We start from the raw sequence: 13,720 nt of genomic DNA, 5'->3' as shown, positions 1-13,720 counted from the left end.
TTTGTAAAGCAGTGAAACATGCATCTTATTTTCTGATTCTAGCAATATTTATTGAAACAAATGTAGCTTGCAATTACTAAAAATTAGATGTCCATTGTATTAAAGATAATTATCTTTTGTAAATACAGACAGACAGGCAGGCAGAAAGAGGGGTAGGAAACTCTGTATCTATGTATACTTTTTGTCATGGGTCAGCAAGTGATTCTGGGCCTGTACTGGCACTATTTATTAATTTATTTATATATTTGCCATCTAAATTTTAACCCCGTTTAAAGTCTTCAATTTAATACAGACGGTGACTGACAGCATGAGCAAGAACAAAAAGTGTTGGGATGAAGTGCTAAGTGTCTACCGCCACACTTCCTTGAATGCACCCGATCCCGTCTAATCTTGGAAGTTAAGCAGGGCCAGGCCTGGTCAGTACCTGTATGTGAGACCGCCTGGGAACACCAGGTGCGGTTGGCTTTTTTTTTCATTTTTAAAGCAGTGAAGCATGCTTCATATTTACTGATAGTAGCAATATTCATTGAAACAACTGTAGCTTGCAATTACAAAAACATAGATGTCCATTGTATTAAAGATAATTATCTTTTGTAAAGACAGATAGACAGGAAGAAAGAGGGGCAGGAAACTCTTTATCTATGTATACTTTTTGTCATGGTTCAGCAAGTGATTCTGGGCCTGTACTGGCACTATTTATTAATTTATTTATATATTTGCCATCTAAATTTTAACCCCGGTTTAATGCTTCAATTTTTTACAGACTGTGAATGACAGCATGAGCAAGAACAAAAAGCGTTGGGAAGAAGCACTAAGTGTCTATTGCCACACTGCCTTGAATGCACCCGATCTCGGTAGTTAAGCAGGGCGAGGACTGGTCAGTACCTGGATCGGAGGCCGCCTGGGAACACCATGTGAGGTAGGCTTTTTTTTTCATTTTTAAAGCAGTGAAGCATGCCTCATATTTACTGATAGTAGCAATATTCCTTGAAACAACTGTAGCTTGCAATTACTAAAAATTAGATGTCCATTGTATTAAAGATAATTATCTTTTGTAAAGACAGGCAGGCAGAAAGAGGGGCAGGAAACTCTTTATCTGTGTATACTTTTTGTCATGGGTCAGCAAGTGATTCTGGAACTATACTGGCACTATTTATTAATTTATTTATATATTTGCCATCTAAATTTTAACCCCGTTTTAACTCTTCAATTTTTTACAGACTGTGAATGACAGCATGAGCAAGAACAAAAAGCATTGGGAAGAAGCACTATGTGTCTACTGCTACACTGCCTTGAATGCACCCCATCCCGCCTGATCTTGAAAGTTAAGCAGGGCCAGGCCTGGTCAGTACCTGGATGGGAGGTAGCCTGGGAACACCAGGTGAGGTAGGCTTTTTTTTCATTTTTAAAGCAGTGAAACATGCATCTTATTTTCTGATACTAATTATCTTTCTTTCATGTAATTAGCAAGAGTCCATGAGCTAGTGACGTATGGGATATACATTCCTACCAGGAGGGGCAAAGTTTCCCAAACCTTAAAATGCCTATAAATACACCCCTCACCACACCCACAATTCAGTTTTACAAACTTTGCCTCCAATGGAGGTGGTGAAGTAAGTTTGTGCTAGATTCTACGTTGATATGCGCTCCGCAGCAAGTTGGAGCCCGGTTTTCCTCTCAGCGTGCAGTGAATGTCAGAGGGATGTGAGGAGAGTATTGCCTATTTGAATGCAGTGATCTCCTTCTACGGGGTCTATTTCATAGGTTCTCTGTTATCGGTCATAGAGATTCATCTCTTACCTCCCTTTTCAGATCGACGATATACTCTTATATATACCATTACCTCTGCTGATTCTCGTTTCAGTACTGGTTTGGCTTTCTACAAACATGTAGATGAGTGTCCTGGGGTAAGTAAATCTTATTTTCTGTGACACTCTAAGCTATGGTTGGGCACTTTATTTATAAAGTTCTAAATATATGTATTCAAACATTTATTTGCCTTGACTCAGAATGTTCAACATTCCTTATTTTTTCAGACAGTCAGTTTCATATTTGGGATAAATGCATTTGTTTCAATCATTTTTTCTTACCTTAAAAAATTTGACTTTTTCCCTGTGGGCTGTTAGGCTCGCGGGGGCAGAAAATGCTTCATTTTATTGCGTCATTCTTGGCGCGGACTTTTTTGGCGCAAATTTTTTTTACTGTTTCCGGCGTCATACGTGTCGCCGGAAGTTGCGTCATTTTTTGACGTTTTTTTTGCGTCAAAAATGTCGGCGTTCCGGATGTGGCGTCATTTTTGGCGCCAAAAGCATTTAGGCGCCAAATAATGTGGGCGTCTTTTTTGGCGCTAAAAAATATGGGCGTCATTTTTGTCTCCACATTATTTAAGTCTCTTTATTTATTGCTTCTGGTTGCTAGAAGCTTGTTCACTGGCATTTTTTTCCCATTCCTGAAACTGTCATTTAAGGAATTTGATCAATTTTGCTTTATATGTTGTTTTTTTCTTTTACATATTGCAAGATGTTCCACGTTGCAACTGAGTCAGAAGATACTTCAGGAAAATCACTGCACAGTGCTGGAGCTACCAAGCTAAGTGTATCTGCTATAAACTTTTGGTATCTGTTTCTCCAGCTGTTATTTGTATTGCATGTCATGTCAAACTTATTAATGCAGATAAAATTTCCTTTAGTACTGTTACATTACCTGTTGCTGTTCCGTCAACATCTAATTTTCAGAGTGTTCCTGATAACATAAGAGATTTTTATTTTTTAAATCCATTAAGAAGGCTATGTCTGTTATTTCTCCTTCTAGTATACATAAAAGTCTTTTAAAACTTCTCTTTTTTCAGATGAATTTTTAAATGAACATCATCATTCTGATACTGATAATGGTTCTTCTGGTTCAGAGGTTTCTGTCTCAGAGGTTGATGCTGATAAATCTTTGTATTTGTTCAAGGTGGAATTTATTCGTTCTTAGACCTGCTATATTTTTAGCGGATGTTGCTGCAGCTTCAACTTTTTGGTTGGAAGCTTTAGCGCAACAAGTAACAGATCATAATTTTATAGCATTATTATTATTCTATAACATGCTAATAATTTTATTGGTGATACCATCTTTTGATATCATTAAAGTTGATGTCAGGTATATGTCTCTAGCTATTTTAGCTAGAAAAGCTTTATGGATTAAACTTGAAATGCTGACATGTCTTCTAAGTCAACTTTGCTTTCCCTTTCTTTCCAGGGTAAATAATCATTTTCGTTCCTTTCCTCACAACAAGGAACAAAAGCCTGATCCTTCATCCTCAGGAGCGGTATCAGTTTGGAAACTATTTCCAGTTTGGAATATATCCAAGCCTTATAGAAACCTATAGCCAGCTCCTAAGTACCTATGAAGGTGCGGCCCTTATTCCAGCTCAGCTGGTATTGGGCAGATTACGTTTTCTTCAAAGAAATTTGGATCAATTCCGTTCTTAATCTCTGGTTTCAGAAACATTGTTTCAGAAAGGTACAGAATTGGCTTCAAGTTAAGGCCTCCTGCTAAGAGATTCTTTTCTTTCCCGTGTCCCAGTTAACACAGCAAAGGCTCAGCATTTCTGAAATGTGTTTCAGATCTAGAGTTGGCTGGAGTATTTATGCCAGTTCCAGTTCTGGAACAGGGGCTGGGGTTTTATTTTATCTCTTCATTGTACCAAAGAAGGTCAATTCCTTCAGACCAGTTCCGGATCTATCATTATTGAATCGTTATGTTAGGATACCAACATTCAAGATGGTTACTGTAGGACTATCCTGCCTTTTGTTTAGCAAGGGCATTATATGTCTACAATAGATTTACAGGATGTGTATCTGCATATTCCGATTCATCCAGATCACTTTTAGTGTCTGAGATTCTCTTTTTAGACAAGCATTACCAGTTTTGTGGCTCTACCGTTTGGCCTAGCCTCAGTTCCAAGAATTTTTTTCAAAGGTTCTCGGTGCCCTTCTTTCTGTAATCAGAGAATAGGGTTTTGGTATTTCCTTATTTGGACGATATCTTGGTACTTGCTCAGTCTTCTCATTTTCGAAGAATCTCATACGAATCGACTTGTGTTGTTTCTTCAAGTTCATGGTTGGAGGATCAATTTACCAATCAGTTCATTGATTCCTCAGACAAGGGTAACCTTTTTAGGTTTCTAGATAAATTCAGTATCTATGACTCTGTCCTTGTCAGACAAGAGAAGTTTAACATTGATATCAGCTTTTCAAAACCTTCAGTCACAATCATTCCCTTTGGTAGCCTTATGCATGGAAATGTTGGGTCTTAGGACTGCCGCATCAGATGCGATCTCCTTTGCTCGTTTTCACATGCGACCTCTTCAGCTCTGTATGCTGAACCAATGGTGCAGGGATTGCTCTAAGATATCTCAATTAATATCTTTAAACCGATTTTACGACACTCTCTGACATGGTGGACAGATCACCATCGTTTAGTTCAGGGGGCTTCTTTGTTCTTCCGACCTGGACTATAATCTCAACAGATGCAAGTCTTACAGGTTGGGGAGCTGTGTGGGGGTATCTGACGGCACAAGGGGTTTGGGAATCTCAGGAGGTGAGATTTCCGATCAATATTTTGGAACTCCGTGCAATTTTCAGAGCTCTTCAGTCTTGGCCTCTTCTGAAGAGAGAGTTGTTCATTTGTTTTCAGATAGACAATGTCACAACTGTGGCATACATCAATCATCAAGGAGGGACTTACAGTCCTCTGGCTATGAAAGAAGTATCTCGAATTTTGGTTTGGGCGGAATCCAGCTCCTGTCTAATCTCTGCGGTTCATATCCCAGGTATGGACAATTGGAAAGCGGATTATCTCAGTCGCCAAACGTTGCATCCGGGCGAATGGTCTCTTCACCCAGAGGTATCTCTTCAGATTGTTCAAATGTGGGAACTTCCAGAAATAGATCTGATGGCTTCTCATCTAGACAAGAAACTTCCCAGGTATCTGTCCAGATCCCGGGATCCTCAGGCGGAGGCAGTGGATGCATTATCACTTCCTTGGAAGTATCATCCTGCCTATATCTTTCCGCCTCTAGTTCTTCTTCCAAGAGTATTCTCCAAGATTCTGAAGGAATGCTCGTTTGTTCTGCCGGTAGCTCCGGCATGGCCTCACAGGTTTTGGTATGCGGATCTTGTCCGGATGGCCTCTTGCCAACCGTGGACTCTTCCGTTAAGACCAGACCTTTTGTCTCAAGGTCCTTTTTTCCATCAGGATCTGAAATCCTTAATTTTAAGGTATGGAGATTGAACGCTTGATTCTTCGTCAAAGAGGTTTCTCTGACTCTGTGATTAATACTATGTTACAGGCTCATAAATCTGTATCCAGAGAGATATATTATAGAGTCTGGAAGACTTTTATTTCTTGGTGTCTTTCTCATCATTTTTCTTGGCATTCTTTTAGAATACCGAGAATATTACAGTTTCTTCAGGATGGTTTAGATAAGGGTTTGTCCGCAAGTTCCTTGAAGGTCAAATCTCTGCTCTTTCTGTTCTTTTTCACAGAAAGATTGCTATTCTTCCTGATATTCATTCAATTTCTCCTCCTTGGAGTTTGAATTTGGTTCTGGGGGCTCTTCAAGCTCCTCCATTTGAACCTATGCATTCATTGGATATTAAATTACTTTCTTGGAAAGTTTTGTTCCTTTTGGCCATCTCTTCTGCCAGAAGAGTTTCTGAATTATCTGCTCTTTCTTGTGAGTCTCCTTTTCTGATTTTTCATCAGGATAAGGCAGTGTTGCGAACTTCTTTTGAATTTTTACCTAAGTTGTGAATTCCAACAACATTAGTAGAGACATTGTGGTTCCTTCATTATGTCCTAATCCTAAGAATTCTAAGGAGAAATCGTTGCATTCTTTGGATGTTATTAGAGCTTTGAAATATTATGTTGAAGCTACTAAGTCTTTCCACAAGACTTCTAGTTTATTTGTTATCTTTTCCGGTTTTAGAAAGGCCAGAAAACTTCTGCCATTTCTTTGGCATCTTGGTTGAAATCTTTATTTCATCTTGCCTATGTTGAGTCGGGTAAGACTCCGCCTCATAGGATTACAGCTCATTCTACTAGGTCAGTTTCTACTTCCTGGGCGTTTAGGAATGAAGCTTCGGTTGATCAGATTTGCAAAGCGGCAACTTGGTCCTCTTTTGCATACTTTTACCAAATTCTACCATTTTGTTGTATTTTCTTCTTCTGAAGCAGTTTTTGGTAGAAAAGTACTTCAGGCAGCGGTTTCAGTTTGAATCTTCTGCTTATGTTTTTTCATTAAACTTTATTTTGGGTGTGGATTATTTTCAGCAGGAATTGGCTGTCTTTATTTTATCCCTCCCTCTCTAGTGACTCTTGTGTGGAAAGATCCACATCTTGGGTAGTCATTATCCCATACGTCACTAGCTCATGGACTCTTGCTAATTACATGAAAGAAAACATAATTTATGTAAGAACTTACCTGATAAATTCATTTCTTTCATATTAGCAAGAGTCCATGAGGCCCGCCCTTTTTTGTGGTGGTTATGATTTTTTTGTATAAAGCACAATTATTCCAATTCCTTATTTTATATGCTTTCGCACTTTTTTCTTATCACCCCACTTCTTGGCTATTCGGTAAACTGAATTGTGGGTGTTGTGAGGGGTGTATTTATAGGCATTTTAAGGTTTGGGAAACTTTGCCCCTCCTGGTAGGAATGTATATCCCATACGTCACTAGCTCATGGACTCTTGCTAATATGAAAGAAATGAATTTATCAGGTAAGTTCTTACATAAATTATGTTTTTGTAAATACAGACAGGCAGGCAGAAAGAGGGGTAGGAAACTCTGTATCTATGTATACTTTTTGTCATGGGTCAGCAAGTGATTCTGGGCCTGTACTGGCACTATTTATTAATTTATTTATATATTTGCCATCTAAATTTTAACCCCGTTTTAATTCTTCAATTTAATACAGACGGTGAATGACAGCATGAGTAAGAACAAAAAGTGTTGGGATGAAGTGCTAAGTGTCTACCGCCACACTTCCTTGAATGCACCCGATCCCGTCTAATCTTGGAAGTTAAGCAGGGCCAGGCCTGGTCAGTACCTGTATGTGAGACCGCCTTGGAACACCAGGTGCGGTTGGCTTTTTTTTTCATTTTTAAAGCAGTGAAGCATGCTTCATATTTACTGATAGTAGCAATATTCATTGAAACAACTGTAGCTTGCAATTACAAAAACATAGATGTCCATTGTATTAAAGATAATTATCTTTTGTAAAGACAGATAGACAGGCAGAAAGAGGGGCAGGAAACTCTTTATCTATGTATACTTTTTGTTATGGGTCAGCAAGTGATTCTGGGCCTGTACTGGCACTATTTATTAATTTATTTATATATTTGCCATCTAAATTTTAACCCTGTTTTAACTCTTCAATTTTTTACAGACTGTGAATGACAGCATGAGCAAGAACAATGAGCAAGAACAAAAAGCGTTGGGAAGAAGCGCTAAGTGTCTAGCTCCAAACTCCCTTGAATGCACCCGATCCCATCTGATCTCGGAAATTACGCAGGGCCAGGCCTGGTCAGTACCTGAATGGGAGACCGCCTGGGAACACCAGGTGAGGTAGGCTTTTTTTTTTTTTTTTTAAAGCAGTGAAGCATGCCTCATATTTACTGATAGTAGCAATATTCATTGAAACAACTGTAGCTTGCAATTACTAAAAATTAGATGTCCATTGTATTAAAGATAATTATCTTTTGTAAAGACAGACAGACAGACAGGCAGTCAGAAAAAGGGGCAGGAAACTCTTTATCTGTGTATACCTTTTGTCATGGGTCAGCAAGTGATTCTGGGCCTGTGCTGGCACTATTTATTAATTTATTTATATAATTGCCATCTTAATTTTAACCCCGTTTTAATGCTTCAATTTTTTACAGACTGTGAAAGACAGCATGAGCAAGAACAAAAAGCGTTGGGAAGAAGCGATAAGTGTCTATCTCCACACTGTCTTGAATGCACCTGATCCCGTCTGATCTCGGAAGTTAAGCAGGGCCAGGCCTGGTCAGTAGGTACTGACCAGGCCTGGCCCTGCTTAACTTCCGAGATCAGACGGGATCGGGTGCATTCAAAACAGTGTGGAGATAGACACTTATCGCTTCTTCCCAACGCACCTGGTGTTACCAGGTCGGTCTCACATCCAGGTGGATGTGAGACCGCCTGGTAACACCAGGTGCGGTAGACTTTTTTTTATTTTTAAAGCAGTGAAGCATGCGTCATATTTACTGATACTAGCAATATTTATTGAAACAAATGTATCTTGCAATTACTAAAAATTAGCTGTCCATTGTATTAAAGATAATTATCTTTTGTAAAGACAGACAGACAGGCAGGCAGGCAGAAAGAGGAGCAGGAAACTCTTTATCTGCGTATACTTTTTGTCATGGGTCAGCAAGTGATTCTGGGCCTGTACTGGCACTATTTATTAATTTATTTATATATTTTCCATCTAAATTTTAACCCCGTTTTAACTCTTCAATTTTTTACAGACTGTGAATGACAGCATGAGCAAGAACAAAAAGAGTTGGAAAGAAGCACTAAGTGTCTACCTCCACACTGCCTTGAATGCACCCGATCCTGTCTGATCTTGGAATTTAAGCTGGGCCAGGCCTGGTCAGTACCTGGACGGGAGACTGCCTGGGAACACCAGGTGCGGTAGGCTTTTTTTTTCATTTTTAAAGCAGTGAAGCATGCGTCATATTTACTGATAGTAGCAAGATTCATTGAAACAACTGTAGCTTGCAATTACTAAAAATTAGATGTCCATTGTATTAAAGATAATTATCTTTTGTAAAGACAGGCAGGCAGGCAGGCAGAAAGAGGGGCAGGAATTTCTTTATATATGTATACTTTTTGACATAGGTCAGCAAGTGATTCTGGGCCTGTACTGGCACTATTTATTAATTTATTTATATATTTGCCATCTAAATTTTAACCCTGTTTTAGCTCTTCAATTTTTCACAGACCGTGAATGACAGCATGAACAAGAACAACAAGCGTTGAGAAGAAGTGCTAAGTGTCTACTGCCACACTACCTTGAATGCACCCGATCCCATCTGATCTTGGAAGTTAAGCAGGGCCAGGCCTGGTCAGTACCTGGATGGGAGGCCGCCTGGGAACACCAGGTGAGTTAGGCTTTTTTTTCATTTTTAAAGCAGTGAAGCATGCGTCATATTTACTGATAGTAGCAATATTCATTGAAACAACTGTAACTTGCAATTACTAAAAATTAGATGTCCATTGTATTAAAGATAATTATCTTTTGTAAACACAGACAGGCAGAAAGAGGGGCAGGAAACTCTGCATCTATGTATACTTTTTGTCATGGGTCAGCAAGTAATTCTGGGCCTGTACTGCACTATTTATTAATTTATTTATATATTTGCCATCTAAATTTTAACCCCGTTTTAACTCTTCAATTTTTTACAGACTGTGAATGACTGCATGAGCAAGAACAAAAAGTGTTGGGATGAAGTGCTAAGCGTCTACCGCCACACTGCCTTGAATGCACCCAATCCTGTCTGATCTCGGAAGATAAGCAGGACAAGGCCTGGTCAGTACCTGAATGGGAGACCGCCTGGGAACACCAGGTGCGGTATGCTTTTTTTTTTTCATTTTTAAAGCAGTGAAGCATGCGTCATATTTACTGAAAGTAGCAATATTCATTGAAACAACTGTAGCTTGCAATTACTAAAAATGAGATGTCCATTGTCTTAAAGATAATTATCTTTTGTAAACACAGACAGGCAGAAAGAGGGGCAGGAAACTCTCTATCTATGTATACATTTTGTCATGGGTCAGCAAGTGATTCTGGGCCTGTACTGGCACTATTTATTTATTAATTTATTTATATATTTGTCATTTAAATTTTAACCCCGTTCTAACTCTTCAATTTTTTACAGACTGTGAATGACAGCATGAGCAAGAACAAAAAGCGTTGAGAAGAAGCGCTAATTGTCTACTGCCACACTGCCTTGAATGCACCCGATCCTGTCTGATCTCGGAAGTTAAGCAGGGCAAGCTCTGGTCAGTACCTGGATGGGAGACCGCCTGGGAACACCAGGTGCAGTAGGCTTTTTTTTTCATTTTTAAAGCAGTGAAGCATGTGTCATATTTACTGATAGTAGCAATATTCATTGAAACAACTGTAGCTTGTGTCATGAGTGAGCTCGTCTCAGGTGCAGTAATAAAGAGGTCCAGACCAGATATTTATCAAACAAGGGCACACCTCAGGAGAGGTAATCTTTATTACACTGTTGCAACAGTGTCCCAGCACAAAAACACAGCAACGCAAGACTAACACATTTTCATATACATGCATTTTTATACTATTACAGTAACTTACAAAGCAGAGAGCTAATTGGCTGATAATGATTGGCCAATAAATCTCACAATTAGTGGTTACTAGGAAAGGGAAAAAAAAACAGGTCCTCTATGTTAAAATTTGGGAGATATGTTTTCTTGGAATGTGACCAGAGGCTAGTTGGCTAATTGGATTTAGAAGTTGATACTGTACAGAGAAGCCTTGGATTTACCTTGAGTTTCAGATATTTAGAAAACAATGTATGGGAGAAGCCATAACTTTAAGATGTACTGATATTAGGCTAAAAGTAAGTTGTTAAAGATACATCACTTATTGGAAAATACAGAAGTAATATATCTGCAGTTTCAGAGAAGAGTTCAGTAAAAGAAAAGGAAAAGTTTGGTTTAACATATAAAATAATGAAAATAGAATAAGCAGCTCATAACATTCCCCCCTTTGATCGCAAACGTCAAAGTGCCGCGATCACAAAAAGTAAATGCGACTCATGGCGGTTTGACCATCACAATGCTATTAGTACATGGGTGCTCCTGTCCAAGATGGTTCACAGGACTACAAGAGGGTAAGCAAAAACAAGGTAGGAGTTAAGTTGTTAGGTAGGAGACTCTTCCGCTATTCCAGGACGCTAGTCGCCATCGGGTGGAGTTGACAACTACCTAAACATTCCTATGTTGTATATGTGTGTGTGGCATGACATAGTGCAGAAACATCCCCTCCCAGATTCATTAACAACAATTAACAATCCCCATCATTCTTGTAGAGTTGATGGTGAATAGTGGGTTGTCAGGCAGTATCATGGCATGTTTGGGAGGTGAAGGAATTCCGCACCTGTGAAGGAAATATAGAGAGTGTAAGTATAAGGTAATGCAATATGAAAGCAAAATAAAATAATACAGAAAGACAATGAAGAAATAGAAACCACCAGGGAGGGAAAAAGGAGTAGGTTATACAGGCTACGACCGGGGTGGCCATCAAGGTAGATGATGGTCCATGGTCTCTCCGTGGCCAGTTTCCCAATGTAGGAAAATTCTAGACGATCCTAGGGACGTAGTGCATCCTGCATAGGGAAAAGACAGGGAATTTTAGGGCACAGCTGGTGGGTAGGTAATAACATTGTAAGATAAAGAGGTCAAAAGAGACATAGAGTAGGAGAGAAGTAGGTGAACTCAGAAGAAATCAGGGTCAAGAGAGATCTCAACATGGTGGAGAGATTCAAAACGGATAGAGGGAAACAAGTATTTGGGAGAAGAATGAGATACAGTGGAAACATTCTTGCATGTAGAGATTAGACCATGTACACATTGTATACAGCAACACATCAGGATAAGGCATACTATAATAACAATGCCATACAGAAAAAGGGAGTGTAACCATCCCAAATTAGGTAGCCAATCAAAGAGATGGTTAAAAATACCTCCAAGGCTAAATTTGTCATCAATCACATCTTGGACATCCTGGGATAGGGACCTAATAACTGTGAGATGGTGATTCAAATTAAGTGATTGATCCGTAACATAGGTACAACATTCTTTGCTCACAAGACTACACCCCCCCTCCCCTCCCCTCCTTGGGAAGCCAGGAGGTAATCAAGGGCCATCCTATTCTGCAATGCTAGTTGTCTAAGCTGCTTCAACTCTTGGGCCACACTCTGAACAACTCCTGCACTCTCATTCATGAAGGTCTGTAGTATCACAGATAACATGATGATGTCCTGATGATTCAGGTAGACACCAACGGCCGGGAGGATAGCTCGACCAGTTGAATCTCCAGCATACTGTTGGACAAGGGGGGGCAGCAAGCTTCCAGATTCACGTTTATTGCGAATTGGGCCCAAGGGCAGCGTGGGGACAACACGGATGGCTGGGGTTACCACACCCAGGAAGCAGATGGCTGTATAGTTACCAGGGAAGACTGACACCGCTGTCTGTCCACATATCCAATACAACCCAGGGGGTGGTCTGCTGAGGAAAGATTGTACAAGGGATGGGGAAACAAAAGTACAATTGGGGCCCTGGAGGAAACAAAAAAGTGCAGTGAGATTATGATTCACAGTTAGGATCATACCAGAGGAATTTACCAGCTGGAAATGAGTGCCATTACTGGAGATTACATACTCACATAGGGAGGCACCCAACCGCACCTTACCTTGGCCAATTTCCCTGCAGATAGTACCATATGAGGTGCCTCCCATAGAGATAAAATTACCTGATAGGTTGAACAATGGTGTACCTGGAGGAATAAAAGTAGACAAATCAAATGTAAACAAATCAACATTAATACCCATAAGAGGAATACCCCCCTTATGATGAGTGGGAATGCGAGCACAAATATAACAATTGCCCTCGGTGTGATTGGCTATAGTTCGGAGTAGGACAACATGTGAGTTTAGTCCCCATTCACCTAAAGAATAGTTCTCTGTGGACAATTGGGCATTAGGTAAATTATCATTATGGGGGAAAGAATCATGGGGGTAAATAGGGGTTGTGGCAGAGGTAGTTACATGGGAACATCAAGCAAGAAGGGGTGACTTTAGTTTCTCAGCTACCCACTTCATAATTTTCAAACCACATTCACTAGTGGGGCTATGCAAATAAACTGGATAACAAACCCCTTAGGACCTTTAAATACGAACTTTGAGTATAATTACTTGTTGAGGGCAGCTAGTAGTAGGAGGAAAACTGCCACAGATACAAGGTTACCAGAACAAGAGTATTTAGTAAAGGGTTAGGACAAACACACTGAACAGAAGACACAAATTGGGAAATAGAGTAAGAGAGCATGGTCAAAAGTGTGACACAAAACAAAGGAGACATATTGAGGGATGTTACTCAAGATAACAGAGGAGTGAGACAATGAAAATAAGAGTAAGGAAGACAAATCTTTAAGTTTCACTCATTCAGATAGAGAGATTTTACTATTTCTGGTTAGTCTGAGTTTCAAACCAAGAAGGGTCTGAATTAATCACTCGTCGTCAGGGGTCTTGGTTACCCCTTCTTCAGAGGCCTTGGCTGCCCCAGCTTCTTCTTTCTTTGCTACATTGTAGGCTGCTTCTTTTTCTGGGCTGTATCTTTTACACCTGGAGTAGTGGATCCAAGAGTCGACCTTGGCAACTTTAATAGTTGTTGGAGTAGTCAGCAAAACCAGTAAGGACCTTTCCAGAGAGGCTGCAGTGGCTTCTTTTGATAAGTCTAGACCAAAATGGAGTCACCTGGAGTGTGCAGTCACATCCAATGGCAAGGGCTGAGAGAGAGAGAGGCATGTCTGTGGAGAGAATGTAATTGCTTTTGCAATTGCAAAAGATAGGCAGTTAATTGTACATCACCCACCGCAAGGTCAGGCAGGTGTAAAGT

At 39.9% G+C, this 13,720-nt stretch overlaps 1 non-coding gene and 7 pseudogenes across 1 annotated transcript; all 8 read left to right on the top strand.

Annotated features, from left to right (window-relative positions):
- The first annotated feature begins 346 nt into the window (after positions 1–346).
- LOC128650946 (uncharacterized) lies at positions 347–465 on the top strand (annotated as a pseudogene).
- Positions 466–1,274: 809 nt separating this feature from the next.
- LOC128651117 (uncharacterized) lies at positions 1,275–1,393 on the top strand (annotated as a pseudogene).
- Positions 1,394–7,019: 5,626 nt separating this feature from the next.
- LOC128650983 (uncharacterized) lies at positions 7,020–7,138 on the top strand (annotated as a pseudogene).
- A 365-nt stretch (positions 7,139–7,503) lies between these two features.
- Positions 7,504–7,622, top strand: LOC128650865 (uncharacterized; annotated as a pseudogene).
- Positions 7,623–8,592: 970 nt separating this feature from the next.
- On the top strand, positions 8,593–8,711 carry LOC128651012 (uncharacterized; annotated as a pseudogene).
- Positions 8,712–9,067: 356 nt separating this feature from the next.
- Positions 9,068–9,186, top strand: LOC128650854 (uncharacterized; annotated as a pseudogene).
- A 346-nt stretch (positions 9,187–9,532) lies between these two features.
- LOC128650938 (uncharacterized) lies at positions 9,533–9,651 on the top strand (annotated as a pseudogene).
- A 354-nt stretch (positions 9,652–10,005) lies between these two features.
- On the top strand, positions 10,006–10,124 carry LOC128650779 (5S ribosomal RNA). The gene has a single exon (XR_008401037.1). It is a non-coding gene; the product is annotated as a 5S ribosomal RNA (ribosomal RNA).
- Positions 10,125–13,720: the final 3,596 nt, after the last annotated feature.

Source organism: Bombina bombina, chromosome 2 (genome assembly GCF_027579735.1).
Source record: "Bombina bombina isolate aBomBom1 chromosome 2, aBomBom1.pri, whole genome shotgun sequence".
In the NCBI taxonomy this organism is placed as follows: Eukaryota; Metazoa; Chordata; class Amphibia; order Anura; family Bombinatoridae; genus Bombina; species Bombina bombina.
The sequence above is the reverse complement of the archived record's forward strand: the minus strand, read 5'-3'. Positions and strand labels throughout refer to the sequence as shown.